A 17,497-nucleotide genomic window follows, 5' to 3' on the forward strand; every position below is an offset into this window, starting at 1 on the left:
ATCAATATCATGCTGCAATTAAACAGAGTATGAAGACTGTCCAAGTAAGGGGTTTTTAAAGTACCAAAATCTTTATCTTCCAGAGTGGGAACTTAATAAATATTACCTAAACATTTAAAATTAAGAAGGATCAATATAAACATGTCATTTAGGGATAGGTTATACATACCTAAAAATTATCAGAAAGGGTTGAAATTGGTTGTTTCTGGGAAGAGGGCAGGGAACTACTGTTCTTTTCTTTTTTGATAAAATGTTGGGAATGAGCATGTTGCCTTATTGTTTGTGGTGGGGTTTTTTGAGTATAGTTGACACACAATGTTACTTTAGTTTCAGGTGTACAACTTAGTGATTTGACAAATTTATACATTATGCTATGTTCACCACAAGTGTAGCTACCATCTGTCACATTACATCGCTATACATTATCATTGACTATATTCCCTATGCTGTGCCTTTTATTCCCACGACTTACTCATCCCATAACTGGAAACCTGTATCTCTCTCTCCCCTTCTCTCATGTTACACAAGCCCCAAACCCCCTTACCCTCTGGCAACCATCAGTTTGTTCTGTGTATTTATACTTTTGATTCTGCTTTTTTTTTTCTAAATTCCATTTATGAGTGGACACACATTGTATTTGTCTTTCTCAGTCTGGCTTATTTCACTTAGCATAATACACTCTAACTCTGCCCATGTTGTGTCACATGGCACAATCCCATCCTTTTTTATGGCTTCCTAATACTTCAGTGTGTGTGTGTGTGTGTGTGTGTGTGTGTGTGTGTGTGTGTGTGTGTGTGTGTGTTTATACATACACTCATTTTCTCTATCAATTCATCTATTGATGGACACATGGGTTGCATCCATATCTTGGTTATTATAAATAATATTGCAATAAACCTAGAGGTGCATTTATCTTTTCAAATTAGTGTTTTTGTTTTTTTGAGGATAAATACACAGTAGTGAAAGTATTGGATCATATGGTATTTCTATTTTTAATTTTTTGAGGAACCTCCATACTGTTTTCCACGGTGGCTATGCCAATTTACATTCCCACCAACAGTGAACAAGGGTTCTTCTCTCTCTACATCTTCTCCAGCACTTGTTATTTCTTGTCTTTTTTATTTTAGCCATTCTGAGAGGTGTAAGGGGATATTTCATCGTGGTTTTGATTTGCATTGCCCTGATGATGAGCGATGTTGAGCGCCTTTTCATGTGTCTTTTGGCCATCTGTATGTTTTCTTTGGAAAAATATCTATTCTTTCTCTGCCATTTTTAAAATCAGGTTGTTTTTTTGTTTTTGTTTTCTTTTGGTGTTGAGTTGCATAAATTCTTTATATATTTTGGCTAGTAACTCCTTATCAGATATATTATTTACAAATATCTTCTTCCATTCAGTAGGTTGTCTTTTTGTTTTGTTGATGGTTTTCTTCACTGTGAAAAAGCTTTTTATTTTGATGTAGTCTCAATAGCTTATTTTTGCTTTTGTTTCCCTTGGCTGAGGAGACCAATCTAGAAAAATGTTGCTAAGACTGATGTCAAAGAAATTACTGCCTGCGTTGTCTTCTAGGATTTTTATGATTTCAGGTCTCACTTTTAGGTCTTTAATCCATTGTGAGCTTATTTTTGTATATGATGTTAGAAAGTGGTCCAGTTTTATTCTTTTGCATGTAGCTGTCCAGTTTTGCCAACACCATTTATTGAAAAGACTTTCTTTTCCCCATTGCATATTCTTGTCTCCTTTGTCAGAGATTAATTGACCATATAATTGTGGGTTTATTTCTGGGCTCTCTATTCTGTTCTATTGATCTACATGTCTATTTTTGTGCCCTAGTGTTGTTCTTTTTAACAAACCTTGGAGAAATATTTGACTTTAAACTCAATCCCCATATAATTTTGATAAAAGTCAAAACAAATTTTAAAAATCATAACAGAATATTATGAATAGCTTTAGGCCATTACATTCAAAAACAAAATAAATGGATAAATTCCTATGGAAATAATAGAAGAAATAGCAAATTGGAAGAAATAGAAAATTGAACCAGGAGGTTAAACATTAAATCCCCCTCCATGTACCCTGTAGTAAAGAGGGAATGGGATCACACAAGAATCAAGTCAGTGTTATTAAACTATCATGAAAGTTAATCTTGCCTTCTGCAAACTGTTCCAGAAACTGACAAGATGAAAAGCTATATAACCCATTTTGTGAGCTTAGTATAATGTTGATTTCAAAATTGAAAATAAATAAAATCAACTTATGAACACAGATAAATTTTTAAAGGGAAAATAAATAAATACAACCACATATAGTATACAATCAAGTAGATTTGTCCAAGAAATACAAGGATGGTTCAATATTAAATAATCTATCAAAGTAATTCACAATTCTGAATAAAAGAAAGGCCAGAAGGGGTTGAATTACCTACAGTAATTTAAAAATATGTATATTAACATTATATTAAAAGAAGTATATGAAAAGCTCAATAAATGAAAAAAAGCATGCAATGAAAATCTCCTCTTATTCATGATAAAAATCTTAGCATACTAGAGATACAAGGAAACTTCCTTTATTTGATGAACAGTATCTACCAAAATCTACACCAAATGCTGTACTTAATGAAGACATTTTTAAAACAATCTCACTCAAATCAGGAACAAAACTAGAACTGCTGAATCCCTATCACTAAGCAATATTCTTTTCTATGTCCTAGCCAAACTAATTAGAAAGGAAATAATACATCAATATAAGAATTTCAAAAGGAAGAAACATTGTTAATATATGCAAGAGATATGAAAAGCCATAAAAAATTAAAAAATAATGTAAGAATGAATAAGAATCTTCAAAATTGCTACATAGACCAACTTACAGACATCAATTAAAAAATGTAATAGAAAAAGGATAATTGAAATGGACATGAAAATAAAAGGCATTTACCAAAATTTATCAAACACAGCTAAATAAGTACATGTCACCCATGCTTACATGATCAATTAATCTATGACAATGGAGGCAAGAATGTACAATGGGAAAAAGACAGTCTCTTTAGTAAATGGTGCTGGGAAAACTGGACAGCTACATACAAAAGAAGAAAACTGGACCACTTTATTACACCATACACAAAAATAAACTCAAATTAGATTAAAGACCTAAACGTGAAATCTGAAACCATAAAATTCCTAGAAGAATACATAGGCAGTAATTTCTTTGACATCAGTCTTAGCAACATTTTTCTAGATTGGTCTCCTCAGCCAAGGGAAACAAAAGCAAAAATAAGCTATTGAGACTACATCAAAATAAAAGGCTTTTTCACAGTGAAGAAAACCATCAACAAAACAAAAAGACAACCTACTGAATGGAAGAAGATATTTGTAAATAATATATCTGATAAGGAGTTACTAGCCAAAATATATAAAGAATTTATGCAACTCAACACCAAAAGAAAACAAAAACAAAAACAAACAACCTGATTTTAAAAATGGCAGAGAAAGAATAGATATTTTTCCAAAGAAAACATACAGATGGCCAAAAGACACATGAAAAGGCGCTCAACATCGCTCATCATCAGGGCAATGCAAATCAAAACCACGATGAAATATCCCCTTACACCTCTCAGAATGGCTAAAATAAAAAAGACAAGAAATAACAAGTGCTGGAGAAGATGTAGAGAGAGAAGAACCCTTGTTCACTGTTGGTGGGAATGTAAATTGGCATAGCCACCGTGGAAAACAGTATGGAGGTTCCTCAAAAAATTAAAAATAGAAATACCATATGATCCAATACTTTCACTACTGTGTATTTATCCTCAAAAAAACAAAAACACTAATTTGAAAAGATAAATGCACCTCTAGGTTTATTGCAATATTATTTATAATAACCAAGATATGGATGCAACCCAAGTGTCCATCCATAGATAAATGAATAAAAACGATGTGATATATATACACAATGGAATATTACTCAACCATAGAAGAGAATGAGACTGTGGCATTTGCGACAACATAGATAGATCTAAAGAGTAATATGCTAAGTGAAATAAGTCAGACTGGGAAAGACAAATACCATATGATTTCACTTATATGTAGAATCTAAAAAACAACAAATGAACAAAGAAACAAACAGACAACAACAACAAATAGACTCTTAAATACAGAGAAAAAATTGATGGTTGCCATAGGGAAGGTAGATTGGAGCAGGGTGGCAGAGATAGGTGAAATAGATAAAGGGGATTAAAAAAAAAAGAAACTTGAAAATGAAGAGCAAATTAAATCCAAAGGAAGCAGAAGAAAGGAAACAATAAAGATAGAAGAATTCAATGAAAGAGAAAACAGGAAAACAATTTTAAAAATCACTGAAGATCAATAAAATTAGTAAACTTCTACACAAACTGACATAGAGAAAAAGAAGGAAAATAAAAATTATCATTATCAGTTATGAAGACAAGTATGTCACTACAGATATTACAAACATTACAAGGATAACAAGGAAACATTAATGAACAAATTTATGGAGATAATGTAGATGAGATGAACAAATTTCTGGAAAGACATAAATCGCCAACTCTCAAGAAGAAATAGATAATCTGAATAGAACTTTATGTATTAAATCAACTAAATTCATAGTTTAAAACCTTGATCATAAGGAAAGTTCCAAACAAAAACCTCCAAAAAACCCAGATGGCTTCAGTAGTAATTTCTACCAAGTGCTTAAGGAAGAAACAGCACCAGGGCGCCTGGGTGGCTCAGTCGTTAAGCGTCTGCCTTCAGCTCAGGTCATGATCCCAGGGTCCTGGGATCGAGCCCCGTGCTTCTCCCTCTCCCACTCCCCCTGCTTGTGTTCCCTCTCTCGCTCTCTCTCTGTCAAATAAATAAATAAAATAAAAATAATTGTTTAAAAAAATAAAATAAAAAATAAAAAAAGGAAGAAACAGCACCAATTCTACACACTCTTTCAGAAAATAGAAGAGAAAGAAACACTACCCAACTCACTTTATGAGACCAGAATAAATACCATAACCAAATAAATTTAAGAAAAGAAAATTAAAGGTCAATATTTCTAATGAACATACAAAAAAAAAAACTTTAACAAAATATTAGCAACTGGAATCCAGAAATACATAACAAGGACAATACATCATAACCAAGTAGAGTTTTATCTTGAGACTGCAAAGGTGGTTCAACACTGGAAAAATAACCACTGTGATTCAGCACATCAACAGACTTTTTTAAAAGATCATTTCAATAGATACGGAAAAAACATTTGAAAAAATCCAATATACATTCATGATAAAATCCCTCAGCAAACTTTGGATAGAAGGCAACTCCCTCAAACTTATAAAATGACATGTAAGAAAAATTTAATGCTGATTTCATATTAGTGGTGAAAGATGGAATACTTTCCCCAATAAGATCAGGAGCAAGACAAGGAGATCTATTCTAACCACTTCTATTCAACATTGTATTACATGCCCTATTCAGTTCAAATACAGCAAAAACAAAACAAAACAAGGAGAAGTATATGAATTAGAAAAGAGGAAATAAAAATGTATTTTTAGACAACATTATCATCTACATAGAAAAGCCAAACAATAAAAAAAAAAGCTACTAGAATTAGTGAGTTTCGTAAGGTCATAGGATACAAAGTCAATATAAAAATTAATTATATTTCTGTATATAACAGTAAACATTCAAAAGAAATTTTTAAATGCTATTTATAATAGCATCAAAAGTGTACTACTTAGAATATAACAAAATATATGCAAGACTTACACACCGAAAACTATAAAAACATTTAAAGAATAACTAAATAATGCAAAACTATACCATGTTCATATATCAGGAGACTCAAGATTGTTAAGATGCAATTTATCCCCAAATTAATGTATACATTTATTTCAGTCCCATTAAAACTTTCAGCTGGAAAAACTGATTAGTTGGTTATAAAATTTATATGGAAATGCAAAGGACCTAGAACAGCCAAAATATTTTTTAATGAAAAACAAAGCTGGAAGATCCATAATACCTTATTTCAAGATTTACTGTAATTCTATAGCAGAGGGACACATGGGTGGCTCAGTTGGTTAAATGTCTGCCTTTGGCTCAGGTAGTGATCCCAGGGTCCTGGGATCAAGTCCTGCATCAGGCTCCTTCTCAGTGGGGAGCCTGCTTCTCCCTCTGCGTGCTGTTCCCCCTGCTTGTGCACAATCTCTCTCTCTCTGACAAATAAATAAATAAAAATCTTTAAAAAATAATAATAATAATTCTATAGCAGAGTTTCACAACCTCAATGCTATTAACATTTTCATCTGGATAATACTTTGTTGGTGGCGGCTGTCTGGCCTCCACCCACTAGATGCCAGTAGCACTCACCTCTAGTAGTGACAATCAAAAATGTCTCCAGACATTGCCAAGTGTTCCCTCCCCCCAGGGAGGCAGATTGCCCCAGTTGAGAATCACTGAACTACAGTAATTGATACAGCGTGGTAATGTTGCAAGGTTATACACATAAATTACACAGACAGAAGACAGTCCAGAAATAGACCCACATATATATGGTCAATTGATTTTGGACAAAGGTGCCAAGGTAATTCAATGAGGAAAGGGTAGTCTTGTCAACAAATAATGCTGGAAAAATTGGGCATCCATATGAAAAAATATATATAGGCCTGGAACTACCTCGCCCAAGAAACAAAAGTCACCTAGACATGCATCAAAGATGTAAATCAAAGAACTGAAACTATAAAATTCTGGAAGAAAACAAATGAGAAGACCATTTTGAACTTAGTTAAGGCAAAGACTTCTCAGAATACAAAAGGTAAAAGTCATAATACAAACTCCACAGAGAAAATGAAAAGACAAATCACAGAATGGGAGAAAATATTTTTCAAAATACCTATCTTTTAAAGGATTGTAATATACATTTATAACTTAATAACAGAAATACAAATATCTCAATTTTAAAATGGGTAAGCAATTTGAACAAACATTTCTCTAAAGAAGATGTACAGATGGCCAGTAAGCACATGAAAAGTTGTTCAGTATCATTAATCACAGAGATATGCAAATTAAACTACAATGAGCTACCACTACACACTCACTAGAATGGCTAAAATAAAGACAGACAAGGCAAAATACAAAGTTAATATACAAAAGTCAATAACTTTCCTATATACCAGAAATAAACAATTGAAATTTGAAATGAAAAATACAACACTATTGGGAGCTTGTGAAGATGGCAGAGTAGAAGGACCCTGAGCTCACCCTGTCCCACATTTACAAGTAGATATCATCCACATCCAAGTCAATAAACTGGAGAGTGATCCCAGGCCCGGCAGAACAAACTCCACAACTAAGTATAGAGAAGAAGCTACATCTGAAAGATTGGGACAGTCAGAAAGGTAGAGGGAGGTTGCCCACAGGAGGGAGGGAGCTGGGCATGAAGAGGGCAGAGAAATGGGCCCTCGCACCAGGGAGGTTACACAGGGAAGACTAATCCACATAGCGTTTGGCTTTAAAAATCAGAGGGGCTGAATTCCATTAGTTTGTATAACCAGTGGGACTTGAAGCCTGGAGCTTTAAAAGCCAGTTGACAGCACTGGGCAAGGCCAGAGGGCAAGTGATAGCTGAGGTGTGGCCCTTAAAGACAGCAGACTGCAGAGATGAGCCAAAATAGAAATGGCATTTTATATAATGCCTGGGGCAAACAGGAGACAGATCTGTTCATACTGATTTTGGAGCATGTTAGTGGGCTTCTTCAAAAAAAAGGGACCTGGAAGGTACCATTTCCTCCCCCAAGTACCAGCATAAGCACAAAGACACTTCCCCAAAAGTGGGGCTGCATAGACACTTGCTACCTAATCTGCTAGTAGTGCACCACACCAATGAATGAGTTCTCCTGAGGACTCGCCCACTCCAAGCCTGCTAGACTCAGCCCTGGGTTCAGGGCAAATTTTGTTAAAGACATGCAGGCACCCTGCCCAACCACTGAGTGCACAGCTGCCATCAGGCAGGGCACACATCCACTGTGCTGTGCCTAGCCATGCATCCCCAGTCACTGAGGGCGCTGCACCCAGCTCCAAGCCCCCAGCTGCCATCTCACACCCCCAGAGCCATGGAGCACATGCCCAACACTCCTTAGCACACAGTGCTCAGTTGCTCACCCACACCTAACTCCATGGGCCACACTGCATGCCCTCAGCCACTGTAGTGTGCTACACCCAACCTCACACACCTGGCCAACCCAGCACACAGCCTCCAGATGCCACATTGCTTCAGGGGATCCAGCATAGGACTAGTGGCCCAGCACAAATTTTGCTAACACTGCCCCCCTGCTCCCAAGTTCCCTAGTGGCCACACCGCTTCAGAACTGGCCTACCTGGATCTCACTAACAACACAGAGAACAAATACAGCCCACAACAGGCAGAGAGAATGCAGACAACTGCATTAAAAGGTAGGGTGACAGACACAAGAACAGGGTATAAACAATACACATAGGAGACTCTCTTGAAGTGCCAGGTTCTGGTGAACAGGGGACACTGCATTACAAGGCACTCCAGGATTTCTTCTTAAAATCACTACTTTCAAGAGCAGAAGACACAGCTGACTTTCTTAACACAGAGAAACAGACACAGAGAGGCAGATAAAATGAGGAGACAGAGAAAATTATCCCAAATGAAAGAACAGGATAAGGCCACAGCCAGACATCTAAGCAAAAAAGATAGAAGTAACATGCCTGATAGAGAATTTAAAGCAATGATCATAAGGATAATCACTGGACTTGAGAAAAGAGTAGAAGACATGAGGGAGACACTTAACACAGAGATGAGGAATAACATAGCAGAGATAAAGGGCACAAAAAATGAAATGAGAAATATGCTTGATAAAATGAACAGTAGGATGAAAGAAGCAGAGGAATGAATTAGCAACCTAGAAGACAGAGTAATGGAAAGAAATCAAGCTGAACAAAAGAGAAAAAAATTATGCAAAACAAGAATAGACTTAAGGAACTCAGTGTCTCCATCAAACATAATAATATTCATATTATAGGAGTCCCAGAAAAAGAGGAAAGGGGGCAGAAATTTTTTTTTATTTTATTATGTTATGTCAGTTATCATACAGTATATCATTAGTTTTTGATGTAGTGTTCCATGACTGTTTGCATGTAACACCCAGTGCTCCATGCAATACGTGCCCTCCTTAATACCCATCACGGGGCTAACCCATCCCCCCACTCCCCTCCCCTCCCCTCTAAAACCCTCAGTTTGTTTCTCAGAGTCCATATGCACCCCAGTGTTCATAGCAGCAAAGTCCACAACAGCCAAACTGTGGAAAGAGCTGAGATGCCCTTCAACAGACAGATGGATAAAGAAGATGTGGTCCATATCTACAAATGGAATATGACTCAGCCATCAGAAAGGATGAACACCCAACTTTTACATCCACGTGGATGGGACTGGAGAAGATGATGCTCAGTGAGACAAGTCAAGCAGAGAAAGACAATTATCACATGGTTTCACTTATTTGTGGAACATAAGGAATAGCATGGAGGACATTGGGAGAAGGAAGGGAAAAATAAAGGGGAGGGAATCGGAGGGGGAGGGGGAGAAAATTCATTTGAAGAAATAATAGTTGAAAACTTCCCTAATCTGGAGAAGGAAACAGATATCCTATTCCAGGATGCACAGAGGGCCCTCAACAGAATCAACAAAAGCAGACCCACACCAAGATATATTGTAATTAAATTTGCAAATATCGTGATAAAGAAAAAAGTTTAAAAGCAGCAAGACAAAATAAGTCATTAACTTATAAGGGAAAACCCATAAGAGTAGCAGGAGATTTTTCAAAATAAACTTTGCAAGACAGAAGGGAGTGACATGGTATACTCAAAGTGCTAAATGGGAAAAAGCTGCAGCCAAGAATACCCCATCCAGCAAGGCTATCATTCAGAATAGAAGGAAACATAAAGAGTTTCCTAGACAAATAAAAACCAAAGGACTTCATGACCACTAAACCAGCTCTGCAAGAAATGATAAAGATTGGAGCAGAAAAAAATGATTAGAAACTGAAAAAAAAAAAGAAAAGAAAAAAACATAGAACAGATCAATGGAACAAGGAGCTGGTTCTTTGAAAAACAACAAAACTGACAAACCTCTAGGCAGACTTATTAATAAAAGAAGAGAAAGGGCTCAAACAAAATCACAAATGACAGAGGAGAAATAATAAGCACCACCACAGAAATAAACAATCTTAAGAAAATATTATGAAAAGCTATATGCCAACAAATTGGACAACCTAGAAGAAATGGTTAAATTCCTAGAAATATAAACTACCAAAACTTAAAAAAGGAAGTAGAAAATTTGAACAGACTGATAACCAGCAAAGAAATTAAATCAGTAATCAAAAAACTCCCAACAAACAAAAGTCCAGGACCAGATGGCTTCACAGGCAGATTCTACCAAACATTTAAAGAAGATTTAATACTTATTCTTCTTTTTTTTAAGATTTTATTTATTTATTTGACAGAGAGAGAGAAAGCACAAGCAAGGAGAGTGGCAGGTAGAGAAGGAGAAAGAGGCTCCCCACTCAGCAGGGATCCTGATACGGGACTTGATCCCAGGACCCTGGGATCATGACCTGAGCCGAAGGCAGATGCTTAACCGACTGAGCCACCCAGCCGCCCCCCAATTCTTCTTAAACTATTGAAAAATACAGAAAAGGAAAGAAATCTTCCAAAATCATTTCATGAGGCCAGCATTACCCTGACACCAAACCCAGATAAAGACACCACTAAAAGAGAACTACAAGCCATTATCCCTGATCAACATACAGGCAAAAATCCTCAACAAAATACTAGCAAACTGAATTCAAAAATACATTTAAAAAAATTATTCACCATGATCAAGGGGGATTTATTCCTGGGTTTCAAGGGTGACTCGGTAGTCACAAAACAATCAATGTGATACATCATATTAATATGAGAAAGGATAAGAACCATATGATCATTTCAATAGATGCATAAAGAGCATTTGACAAAGTACAACATCCATTCATGATAAAAACCCTCAACACAATAGGTTTAGAGGGAACATACCCCAACATCATAAAGGTCATCTATGAAAAACCCATTGCTAACATCATCCTTAATGGGGAAAACTGAAAGCTTTTCCCAGAAGGTCAGGAATAAGACAAAGATGTCCACTCTCACCACTTTTATTCACCATAGTACTGGAATTCCTAGCCACAGCAGACAACAAAAAGAAATAAAAGGACTCCAAATTGGTAAGGAAGAGATAGAACACTCACTATTTGCAGATGACATGATACTTTATATAGAAAACCCTAAAGACTCCACTAAAAAACTGCTAGAACTGATAAATGATTGAGTAAAGTTGCAGGATACAAAATCAATCTAGAGAAATCTGTTGTATTTCTATACACCAATAATGAAACAGCAGAAAGAGAAATTAAGAAAACAACCCCAATTTATAATTGCACTCAAAATAGTAAGATACCTAGGAATAAACCTAACCAAAGAGGTGAAAGACATGTACTCTGAAAACTATAAAACACTGATGAAAGAAACTGAAGATGACACAAAAGTATGGAAAGACATTCCATGCTTATGGATTGGAAGAACAAATATTGTTAAAATGTCTATATTACCCAAAACAATTTACAGATTGAATGCAATCCCTATCAAAATACCAAAAGCATTTTTCATAGAACTAGAATAAACAATCCTAAAATCTGTATGGGAGCACAAAAGACCCTGAATAGTCACAGCAATGTTAAAAAAGAAAAGCAAAGATGTGATGAGTACTGGGAGTTACACACAACTAATGAATTGTTGAATACTACATCAAAAACTAATGATGTACTATATGTTGGCTAATTGAACATAATTAAAAAAAAGAAAAGATGGCGGCATCACAAGTGCAGACTTCAATTTATATTACAAAGCTATAATGATCAAAACAATATGGTACTGGCACAAAAATAGACACATAGATCAATAGAACAGAAAAGAAAACCCAGAAATGAATCCACAAATATATGGTAAATTAATCTTCAACAAAGCAGGAAAGAATGTCCAATAGAAAAAAAGCCAGTCTCTTCAACAAATGGTGTTGGGAAAACTGGACAGCAACGTGCAAAAGAATGAAACTGGACCACTTTCTTATATCATACACAAAAATAAATTCAAAATGGATTAAAGACCTAAATTTGAGACCTGAAGTCACAAAAATCCTAGAAGAGAGGACAGGCAGTAACCTCTCTGATATCACACTTAGTAAGTTTTTTCTAGATATGTGTCCTGAGGCAAGGGAAATAAAAGCAAAAATAAACTATTGGCACTACATCAAAATACAAAACTACACAGCAAAGGAAACAATCAACAAAACTAAAAGGCAATCTACAGAATGGGAGAAGATATTTGTAAATGACATATCTGATAAAGGGTATCCAAAATATATAAAGAACTTATAAAACTCAACACCAAAAAAAAAAAATCCAATTAAGAAATGGGCAGAAGACATGAACAGACTTTTCTCCAAAGACATCCAGAAGGCCAACAAGACACATGAAAAGTTCATCATTATCACTTACCATCAGGGAAATGCAAATCAAAACTACAATGAGATAACACCTCACACCTTTCAGAATGGCTAAAATCAACAACACAAGAAACAACAGGCATTGGTGAGGATGTGGAAAAAGGGGAACCCTCTTGCACTGTTCGTGGGAATGCAAACTGAGGCAGCCACTCTGTAAAACAGTATGGAGTTTCCTCAAAAAGTTAAAAAAATAACTACCCTATGATCCAGCATTCGCGCTACTGGATATTTACTCAAAGAATACAAAAACACTAATTCAAAAGGATACATGTACCCCTATGTTTACAGTGGCATTATTCACAATAGCCAAGATATGGAAGCAGCCCAAGTGTCTGTGGACTGATGAACAAATAAAGATGTGGTATATATACAGTGGAATATTATTCAACCATAAAAAATGAAATCTTGGGACGCCTGGGTGGCTCAGTCGGTTGAGCCTCTGCCTTCGGCTCAGGTCATGATCCCAGGGTCCTGGGATTAAGTACCGCATCAGGCTCCCTGCTGAGCAGGGAGCCTGCTTCTCCCTCTGCCTGCTCTGCCTGTCCCTTCCCCTGTTTGTGTGTGCGGTCTCTCTCTCTGACAAATAAATAAAATCTTTTTTAAAAAATGAAATCTTGCCATTTACAATGACATGGATAGAATTAGAGGGTATAATGCTAAGCGAAATAAGTCATTCAGAGAAAGACAAATGCCATATGATTTCATTCATATGTGGAATTTTAAAAACAAGCAAAGGGAAAAGAGAGACAAATCAAGAAACGGACTCAATTATAGGGAAGAAACTGATGGTTACTGGAGGGGAGGTGGGCAGGGGGATGGGTGGAATAGTTGATGGGGATTAAGGAGCGTTCTTGTGATGAGTACCAGGTGTTATATAGAAGTGGTAATCACTATATTGTACACCTGAAATCAATATAATAGTGTACGCTAACTATCCTGCATTAAATAAAAAACTTAATTAAAAGAAAAAGAAGTAAGTGTGAGTGGCTCTAGGTTTTGTGTTCTGGAAGGATGTGAAGAGAAATAAAGCTGAGCTAAACACAGGAAAGTAAAGTTTATCTGTAATGTTTTATTTACTTCATTAAATATATCTGAAGCAGAAATGACAAAATGTTAACACTTGTTCATTCTGAGCAGTATATATGTATTTACTTGCTCATTGTTTTAGACACTTCTCTGAGTTTCTAAATATTTTAAAGTCTTCAAAATTAAAAAATAAGAAATAAGAAATGATAAATTCATAATAAATTTGAGCAAAATAAAGAAATAGAAATTAAAATTATAAATAGCAAGTTCCCTGTATACCAGCCATAATAAATTAGCAGAAATGATAGAAAGACCCCCTTCACAAAATTAAAAGCAAAACATAAATTTTACTATTATACACTCTATACAAGTAGACATATAGAGGGTCAGATTCCATACAGCTGGTAATTAGAAGAGCTGAGGTAATAAAAAAATTTTTTAAGCTACAAAAATATTTAAACTTTGTAACTAGGACAGAGTCAGGCTACAAAATATGGAAATTAGATAAATCCCAAAGAGAATCTACTATATATATAACAATTTACACATATTAAATGTGACATCACAGAACAGTGGGAAAGGATTATTCAATATTTATTATTGTGAAAAATTGAAAGGGAACACAACTTAGAAAATTACCTCATACCGCACACCAAAATAATTCTGGAAGGATTAAATAAATATAAGCAATAAAATGAAAAAAATCCATTTAAGCACTTATCTAACTTGGGTAGGGAAAACTTACACATAAATTCATCAGAAAAAAATAAATGGAAACATATAATTACATAAATGTTAATTTGTGCATAAAAGTTCATTTAAAACACAAACCTGGGAAATATTTTCCACATATACCACAGAAGAAAGGTCTAATGTCTATTAAATGTATACATTGTCCATACAAATGAATAAGAAACATATAAGTTCTCAATAGAAAAATTATACAGGTCATGAGTATATGTTGATAGGAAGGGAACAAAAGTGACCAAGAAACCCAAGACAATATTCATGCTCAGTATAATAAAAGAAACATATTAAAACAGTAAGATATCATTTAGCCTCTATTATACAGGCAGATTTTAAAAGAATGACAACAGCCAGTTTTGGTATAGGTGTATGAGCAGAAATTGTCCATCTTACACAGTGAGACAACTTCACACATATATCAAGAGCCTTTAAAAAATTGAATCCTCAGGTCCAATAATGCCTCTTATAAAAACCCATCTTAAAAAAATCATTTATTCAACAAATATCTAGTAAGGATCTACAATGTATCATACATTGCTCTAGGTACTGGGAGATACAATAGTGAATACAAAGTAAAGAAAAATCTCTGTGCTCAAGGGGCTTACATTTTAATACAAAGATCCAGACAATAAATTGGAACATATCTTAACTATTAGGTTATGATACAGATCAGGGAGAAAAAATAAAGCAAGAAAAGAGAAGAGTGAGTGTTGGAAAAGGGTTTGCATTTTTATGGATAATTGTTATAGGAGGCCTTATGGAGGTAATATTTGAATAAAGACCTAAAAGAGGTGAGGTTCAAAGAAGCAAAGATTTATGCATAAAGGTATACATTGCAGGGCTATTCGTGGTAACTTAAAATTAAAAATAATTTAAATGACTAATACAGGATCTGTTAAATAAAGTAGGTACAAATTGTACACCTGAAAATTATGAAGCCATTAAAAATTGTCTGAAAGCTGGTGAATGACATAGTGAAATGCTCACAGTACAATACCAATGGAGAAGCCAGATATGAAATAGTACATATAAAGTATGATCCCAATTATGTAAACATGGAAACATCCTGGAGGAAGCAGAGCAAGTTGTCTTTGGATAAGGTAATGAGGGGTGATTTGTGTTTTCTCTCCATTTTTAAAAATTTTCTATCATGAGGCTGTTTCATTTTATGAATAGAAAAAAATAGAAGTAGATATTACAGTCTTAAGGAAGATGAATAAATGTACAAAATTTGTTAAATGGTGGTGCTAATCAGCCATGACCAGAATACTGGGTCCAGCTTTGGATATTATGTATTAAGGGTGATACTGAAAACTTCAGCATCTCCTATAGAAGATACTCAAAATATATGTCATATGAGCTCAAGAATTGGGAATATATGGACTGGAGAAAAGATAAAAAGAACAATCTTTAAACTTTTGAATGGCTAATTACAGGGCAAGGAAATAGACATTAGCACTCCTGTTGCTCCAAGGAGCAATGCATGGGTTGGATTAAGAAGACAGATTTCAGGTCAGTCAGTATGAAGGAGAACTTGCTAATAATCACAGTTATCAGGTGGTATTAAGCAACCTTTCCTGGAACTATTCACACTGAAAATAAATGACCATATGTACTGGTTGATAAGACTGCGATTATATGATTGGTAAGGACCCTGCTATTTCTGAGCTCCTCTTGTACTATTTTAAAAAGTTACTTTATGCTATGATCACTTACATAATTCCACCCCCATCCACCTCCCCTTCCCTTCAAAAAAATCTATGTAATACTTGATTCCTTTTAAGAAATCATTTTTAAACAGAAAAGAGTACCCTTCAAAATATACATCCTGGAGATTTTTTATTCTTCCTTCTGTATATACTGAGGAGACATTGTGTATAAACATCAATACCTTTAAAATCATGTTTTAAGTATAAAAAATGTTTTTCTATTACCAACCAATATTTCCCTTTACCATATATCTTCCCCCTAGGAACAGACTGTCTGGACCACTACATTTCAGAATATGAGATAATCATCTTGCCTCTGTTCCACAGTATCCTGCACCATTTTCTTTGCAGTGTCCTTAGTTCATTTTAAAACCAGCTGTGGTGAAAATATCACCCAGTACACAGTTACTACAGATTTTAGAACATAGTCAGTTCTTTTCTTAACTTTCAGAAGAGTGATGATTTCAGCAATCTCAGGAATAGAACGAGGAAAGGGCATTCCTGTGATCTCTTCTAAGCCCTATGAATACTTCCACCAAAATTAGCAACCTTCAGAATTCCATATAAAATCCTTAGTGTTGCTTAAATAAGTGACTGAGCCTGAACTACCAGCACAAGACCATGAGGATGTAGTAAAGAATAGAGCATAAACTATAGAATCTTTCAGCTGGGCCTAGTCCAGCCTTCCTCATTTTACAGTTATGGAAACAGAAGCTCAAACAAGTGATTTGTTACAAGAAACTAAGTCAGTATCCAAACCAAGACTAGAATCTAGACTAGGCTATCCGAAATCTCATTTTCAGAGAGATTTTTAATATCCAAGTCTTCATTTTTTTTTTCTTATCAAGTGTGTGTTTCTCTAACTTGTAGAATAGGGAGAATGAAGATCTGGGAAGAGTGCTGACTCATTGAGAATTTCAGTTAAGCAACATGACATATAACCTGGTTTCAAATAAGCCTGTGCTTTTGTGGACATGAGACTAGAGGGACTCTTACATTTCCTTAAAGCACTATCATCTGCCAAAAAACAGCAAAATGGATATGATCATCCAGTCTTTTATTAAGCACTGTGAGCATCATAATGGGAGGACTATTAGAAACTGGGTGTTGTTTGTCAAGTACACAGTCCTGCTGAAAAGTCTAATAATGGTAACCACGCCTTCCTTCTTAAAGCAGTATATTTTCCTCTATACAGGAATCACAATGTACAACTACATAATTCAACAGTTTGTAGAATAATGTCTATCTCACTACCTAAACCATGAACCCAAAGGTGGCAACAACCATGTTTATTTTGGTTTATTTACCATTTATTTGGCAACAACCATTATATTCTCCATGTTTAGAAATGGTATGTACTCAATAAATATTTGTCCAACTGATGGATAAGACCTCTCCACTCTTGG

The 17,497-nt window shown here is 35.2% G+C and overlaps 1 protein-coding gene across 4 annotated transcripts in view; it reads right to left on the minus strand.

The window, feature by feature from the left end:
• The window catches only part of GABRA3 (gamma-aminobutyric acid type A receptor subunit alpha3), a 401,128-nt gene that overhangs the window by 378,413 nt on the left and 5,218 nt on the right, over window positions 1–17,497 (minus strand). The gene's annotated exons all lie outside the window — the stretch shown is intronic.

Source organism: Callorhinus ursinus, unplaced genomic scaffold (assembly GCF_003265705.2).
Source record: "Callorhinus ursinus isolate GAN/ISIS: 27379988/994484 unplaced genomic scaffold, GSC_fseal_2.0 scaffold84, whole genome shotgun sequence".
In the NCBI taxonomy this organism is placed as follows: domain Eukaryota; kingdom Metazoa; phylum Chordata; class Mammalia; order Carnivora; family Otariidae; genus Callorhinus; species Callorhinus ursinus.